Consider the following 7,465-nt stretch of genomic DNA (forward strand, 5'->3'; position numbering starts at 1 on the left):
CCTCAAGTGGGCGGGTGCTCAGAGTTCACAGTTACTCACAAAACCACCTTCAAAATCTTGTCCCAAGCTCTGCCCCAGCCCAGCTGCTTTGTTTAAAGGACAGATGCCCAAGAAATTTTCCAATTCTCTGCATCCTACTAGCAATATGGAGAAACCTACATGGGGACCAAACAGCCATCATCAGAGCCTGTCCCATCCCAACAGACATTGCGAAGGTGGAGGGGAGAGGGTTTGGGAAGGATGTGCACTGAGAAGTGGAACCCTAGATAAGTGGGTGAAATGTTGAAGAAGACAAGTAGGGGGCACTAGAAAAATCTAACAGGTCTGGGGAATCTCTGCAAGTTGATACCAAAATTTAAGCATATGCAAATTAAATTTTTTTCTTAAGAATGTGCTTTTGCCCTAGTTTCCTATCTGTACTTCTAAATTCCCTCCCTTCCTCTTTATCTACTTTCCCGTAATAGTTCTTTAGTCCTTCTCTCAGCTTCTCTCACCCAGACAGGATGTAGACCCATATTTGCTTCCCCCAGCACGCACTTTGACTCCACCCTCCAGAAAGGCCAGGTAGCATCTGATCCTCTTCACCCTGCCAGGGAGAGGTGGAGGCATCCCACCTTCCCCAGATTGCAATTGCTTTGAGACCACACCCCAGAGTTCTATGCCTTTCTCTTTCTTCTGCTTTCCGCTTAGCAGAAAATACTTTCAGTTCACTTCAGGTCAGTCTTTCTTCTCCTTTACCATCTTTTGATCCATTTCCAGTCACCCTGTCTGAAGCTGGGCTGAGGGGAGGCAGACTGAAAGCCTTGCCTGCCAAAAAAGGCAGCAGTGATATTCTGGATGGAGCACTGGATTTGGAGTCAAAGATGTAGACTTGAATTCCAGTTCAGCAACACACAACCTGTGTGATCCTGACCAAATTACTTTCTGAACCTGTGGGCTCAACAATACTTGGCTTCCATCCCTCACAAAGTAGCTTCAGAATCAAATTAAAAACTGTACCTGAGGGCTTCCCTTGTGGCGCAGTGGTTGAGAGTCTGCCTGCCTATGCAGGGGATGCGGGTTCATGCCCCGGTCCGGGAAGATCCAACATGCCGCGGAGCGGCTGGGCCCGTGAGCCATGGCCACTGAGCCTGCATGTCCGGAGCCTGTGCTCCGCAACAGGAGAGGCCACAACAGTGAGAGGCCCGCGTACCGCAAAAAAAAACTGTACCTGAGAGGATGAGTGTAAAAAACTCTGGACAACGGTAAGGTTTTGTTTGTTTCCTTAAACATAGACCGACACAGATTTTTCCAGCTAATCTAATGGTTATCAGCTCTTCTCTCATTTTTCTCCTCCCAAGGGGCAGCCCCCAGCCTTGGGAAATTTCCTCAGAGTTGATCTGGCCATGCCCTTGACCTTAAGAAGTGATGCTCAAGGCATGATAAAATAAGGAAGAGTAAATTTCCTCCCGCTAAAGATGGAGGACAAGGTCCATCTGTTCCAAGCAACTGATGGACAACATGAATTAGGAATCTGGTTCACCGCTCCTGACCCCAGCACCAGCTCCATCCTCTTCCCACCAGTCACATGGATGACCTACCATCCCCTGGAAACTGAACTGGAAGCAGATGTACCACTCTGTGTCTTGTGATCCTTACCATACTCTACCCCATGATAACTGCTACTTGTTCTACACACTGCCCTGCCTGACCTTAAGGTCTTCTACATGAAGTCTTTTCTCTCCTTAGTTTAGTGTTTCCAGAGCCTGGCCCAGTGCCTGGCTCTTAATAGTTGGTTATAGATTGTGAGTGCTGAAGGAATGAATGAGTTCCCTAGAGAGAGCATTTCCCTCCCCTCTGAGATACACTGGTAAACTAAGTCACCATGGTCCCTACCTTCATGGAGTTTATTTCTTGCCCCTGCAGGATCCTTGTACAAAGAGACCTTCTGTGTAATCCAGCCACTTTAGTATGAAGACCCAAGATGCTACAAAGTCCACATAAACTCAGAAACTCCTGTATTCCCATTTCCCATGCATATTCCCCAGGTCTTTGTAAGTCTTGGACATTTAACGGTCAGTGACCATCCAAGAATGAAATTTTCATCAACTCCCACCCTCTCATCCTTCTTTTTCTCAAATCACACTTTCACCATGTTTCAAGGAGTCAAGGTCATTCTAGTATATCCCAGCTACAACACTGATGAGTCCCCAAATCCACCCACTTCCTCTTTTTTTTGTTGTTTTTGGATGACCACAGCAAAAGCAACAATGTTTGCAATTACCAAACAGGAAACACACTCATACTGCGTCATAATATTGACATTCAGTCCAGTAATCCTCCACTGTAACAGCTCCTTTACTTTGCAGTGAAAATTGATTTGTATATTTTTTGCCTCTGAGTCCTTGTGGGATTTTTTTTTTATTCAAACAGAAAATCACAAAAATTATAATCATCCTCATCAGTTCACTCAGTCCCATGTAATTAATTTTTTTATCTTGATCTTTTGTAAACACTTTTATGAATTCATCAGTTTTCCATTAGAGTTCTGAAAATGCTTATTCATTCAGTTCAGCAGTATAGTCAGTTACCAGAAACCTGTACTTGTCAGAGTCTTTTCCATGGATTCCTTGAAGATGAAACTCTTTTATAGGAACATTTTTGCAAAAGCATCAGAGTACATCCAGAACTGTCTGTAAATGACAAAAGACTTAAAAATGATCATGATAAAGATTTGATGAAAGTTCATAATAATGCAATTGACAAGGAAATTTAGTTATTTCTGAGATATACATTTTAAAGTAGTAACTAGAATTATGATTTAAAACATTATACCAGAACATATAAAATTTTTAGAAATTTCATGTAATGTCTGAAACAATCCACCCACTTCTGAGACTAATTTTAAATTTGGGGTCCCTAAGACCACTTTCAATTTTGATAATTTACTAGAAGGCAATTTAATAGTAATCATTAACATGTTAAATACATATGCCCTTTCACCTAGCAATACCCCTCTTTGAATTTACCCACAGAAATACTCTCACTAATACTTTCACAAATGCCCAAAGATAAGCAAGATTCTTCCTTATAGCATTGTTAAGTAAAAAATCGGAAATAACCTAAAGTTAATCAGTGGGGAACAGTTTTAAAAATATGGTGTATTCATTCTATACTACAGTATATTAAGAAGGCTTTTAAAAGAGTAAAATAAATGTCTACATACTCACATGAAAAGAACCTTAAGACATTCACAAAACCATCTGCATAATATAGTTCTGTTTAGGTGGACAAACTAATGTGTGTGTATTTATGTTCTCTGAATGGTTGTAAATGCAAAGAAACATGCCTGGGGAAAAATATTCATGATGGGGACTTCCCTGGTGGTGCAGTGGTTGGGAATCCGCCTGCAAACACAGGGGACACGGGTTCAAGCCCTGGTCCAGGAAGATCCCCAAACACAGGGGACACGGGTTCAAGCTCTGGTCCAGGAAGATCCCACATGCCGCGGAGCAACTAAGCCCATGAGCCACAACTACTGAGCCTGGGTGCCACAACTACTGAAGCCTGCACACCTAGAGAGCCCGTGCTCCACAACAAGAGAAGGCACCGCAATGAGAAGCCCGTGCACAGCAACAAAGAGTAACCCCCGCTCGCTACAACTAAAGAAAGCCTGCGCACAGCAACAAAGACCCAGCACAGCCAAAAAATAATAATAATAATAAATATATATATATATATATTCATGATGGCAACTTTTAGATAAAGAAATAGAATTTTGAGTAGAGGTGAGTGAGTGACTTTTACTTTTTATTCCACATATACTTCCTGTCCAGAACCTTTTACAATAACTATATTACATGTGCGATGATTTAAAATATCAGTTCTCCAAGTTCCCAGGTTTTCAACTACATAAGATCAATGTATTAGTGCTTTCCAGAGAAACAGAACCAATAGGAGATACAAAGACATAGATAGAGAGATAGAGATGGAAATGGAGATGGAGATAAAGAGATTTATTATAGAGAACTGACTCATGAAATTATGGAGGCTGGCAAATCCAAAATCTGCAGAGCCAATGTCTCAGTTTGAAGTTCATGAGGCAGGAGAATTTTCTCTTACTTGAGGGAGAGTAAACCTTTTTTTTTTTTTGGTCACTAAATAGGTTCTGCTGTACTACATGACCTGTGACTGGTAGAAGCCACGGATGCAGAACCGCCTGTATGGAGGGCCACCTATAAAGTTATACTCACATTTTAGACTTTGGTAGGGGCGGGTTCAGCACCCCTAACCTCCACGTTGTTCATTTTTCAAGGGTCAACTGTATAGTATAAATCAGAATCTGATTTAGCATCAAATTTTATACTTAAACTGTTACATTTTTTTTTAATTTTTATTTATTTATTTATTTATTCATTTATTTATGGCTGTGTTGGCTCTTCGTTTCTGTGTGAGGGCTTTCTCTAGTTGCAGCAAGTGGGGGCCACTCCTCATCGCGGTGCATGGGCCTCTCACTATCGCAGCCTCTTGTTGCGGAGCACAGGCTCCAGACGCGCAGGCTCAGTATTTGTGGCTCACGGGGCTAGTTGCTCCGCGGCATGTGGGATCTTCCCAGACCACGGCTCGAACCCCTGTCCCCTGCATTGGCAGGCAGATTCTCAACCACTGCGCCACCAGGGAAGCCCCAAACTGTTACATTTGACATATTAATATATCAGAGTGTTTTGCAAAAATGGAAAAGAAAACATAATGACTCTAGGTGCCCTGCCACCTAGTTTGTAAATTACATCTACTTTGTGAATTATAAATTTAGAAGATCAAAATTGAGGTTTGAATGATAAGGCAATTTGTGCAAACCAATGTTCCCTTTAATTTTTTAAGTTGTGGTACACTGGCACCTCTGAAAACAAGCACATGTGATCAAAGTTTCATACTGCAATTAGGAACTTAAAACCAAATTATCTTGTTTTTATAATGATATGAACATTTGCAATAAACTGTAAATGAAATTCTCTTGACATGGCAAGCTCTATTCTGGAGGATTTTCTTTTCTCCACATTGTTCTTTGCCTGTCGTGTATAATCCATATCAGTGCTGACAGGTTTCCTGCTTCCATGTGCAGTTACATCTACTACACAGGTTACACATGCCCACATACCCACATATTAAACCACAAAAAATGAAGAGCCTAGATCGGATTTCCCATCCACCAAGAGTTCCCCTTTTTCTCCCCCCATCCAACCTCCTTATATAACTTTCATGTGAAGTTCTCTCAGTCTTTCTGGCAGACTGTTCTAATTGCCTCTGCTGGTGTTCCTTAGCACATCTGTGTGCTTTCTTCTTGTGAGGAAAGAGACTTGGGGATCACATACTTTGACCTCCCCTTGCTCCACTCTCTTATCTGATACTGCTTTTCTGTCCTCCATCCCAGCCAGGGCAATCCAGCACAAGCACAAGTGTTAGACACACCATTAAATGTCAAAAGGTACATCAGCCTCATTCCAACAGAGGTTTTTAAAGCATCATTTCAGATTTATAAGTCCTTGGCAGAGACTCTTGTTGCCTTGTGTTTTAATTCTAGTAATTCTTCTCAGTCTGTATCAAAGGATAACTTTTGGGTCTTGGACCCCAGAAATTTTATTCCTATTCACTTCCTCAAGTCTGAAAAATAGCATTTTATCTTTCACAACCAGCCCCTTTTTATTTTCTAAACGCATTGATTCCTCCTGCCCTGTTCTTTTTGTTCTTTTGTTTTGTTTTGTTTAAAAAAAAATAAAAATAAAAACCATCCCAACTTTATTGAGGTATAATTTACATTCACCCATTTTATGTGCACAATTTAATGGCTTATAGTAAATTTATGGAGTTTTGCAGTTTCATTACCACAAACTGGTTTTAGAACGTTTTCATCACCCCCAAAAGATTTCTCAGGCACATTTTCAGTCCATTGGCTATTCCTTTTTATGCTCTTTTCTAGGCTCTTTGTTATTTTTGTTGTTGTTGTTCTTTTTTTTTAACATCTTTATTGGAGTATGATTGCTTTACAATGTTGTGTTAGCTTCTGCTGTACAACAAAGTGATCAGCTATATGTATATATATATATATATATATATCCCCATATGCCCTCCCTCTTGAGCCTCCCTCCCACCCTCCCTATCCCACCCCTCTAGGTCGTCACAAAGCGTCGAGTTGATCTCCTTGTTCTATGCAGAATCTTCCCAGTAGCCATCCGTTTTATATTTGGTAGTGTATATATGTCAGTGCTACTCTCTCACTTCATCCCAACCACCCCTTCCCCCTCCGTGCCCTCAAATCCGTTCTCTATGTCTGCGTCTTTATTCTTGCCCTGCCACTAGGTTCATCAGTACCACTTTTTTAATTCCACTTATATGCGTTAGCATATGCTATTTGTTTTTCTCTTTCTGACTTACTTCACTCTGTATGACAGATTCTAAGTCCATCCACCTGATTATAAATAACTCAGTTTCGTTCCTTTTTATGGCTAAGTAATATTCCCTTGTATATATGTGCCACATCTTCTTTATCTATTCATCTGTTGATGGACATCTAGGTTGCTTCCATGTCCTGGCTATTGTAAATAGTGCTGCAATGAACCTTATGGCACATGTATCTTTTTGAATTATGGTTTTCTCAGGGTATATACCCAGGAGTGGGATTGCTGGGTCATATGGTAGTTCTATTTTTAGTTTTTTTAAGGAACCTCCATACTGTTCTCCATAGTGGCTGTATCAATTTACATTCCCACCAACAGTGCAGGAGGGTTCCCTCTTCTCCACACCCTCTCCAGCACTTCTTGTTTGTAGACTTTTTGATGATGGCCATTCTGACTGGCGTGAGGTGATACCTCATTGTGGTTTTGATTTGCATTTCCCTAATGATTAGTGATGTTGAGGATCTTTTCATGTATTTGTTGGTCATCTGTTTGTCTTCTTTGGAGAAATGTCTATTTAGGTCCTCTGCCCATTTTTGGATTGGGCTGGGTTTGTGTGTGTGTGTGTGTGTGTGAGTGTGATATTCAGCTGCAAGAGCTGCTTGTATGTTTTGGAGATTAATCCTTTGACAGTTGCTTCATTTGCAAATATTTTCTGAGGGTTGCCTTTTCATCTTGTTCATGGTTTCCTTTGCTGTGCAAATGCTTTTAAGTTTCATTAGGTCCCATTTGTTTATTTTTGGTTTTATTTCCATTACTCTAGGAGGCGGGTCAAAAAATATCTTGCTGGGGGTTTCCCTGGTGGTGCAGTGGTTGAGAACCTGCCTGCTAATGCAGGGGACACGGGTTCAAGCCACGGAGCAACTAGGCCCATGAGCCACAACTACTGAGCCTGCGTGTCTGGAGCCTGTGCTCTGCAACAAGAGAGGCCGTGATAGTGAGAGGCCCGTGCACCGTGAAGAAGAGTGGCCCCCGCTTGCCACAACTAGAGAAAGCCCTTGCACAGAAACGAAGACCAAACACAGCCAAAAAAT

The sequence above is a fragment of the Hyperoodon ampullatus genome, assembly GCF_949752795.1.
Source record: "Hyperoodon ampullatus genome assembly, chromosome: 2".
NCBI classification, from domain to species: domain Eukaryota; kingdom Metazoa; phylum Chordata; class Mammalia; order Artiodactyla; family Ziphiidae; genus Hyperoodon; species Hyperoodon ampullatus.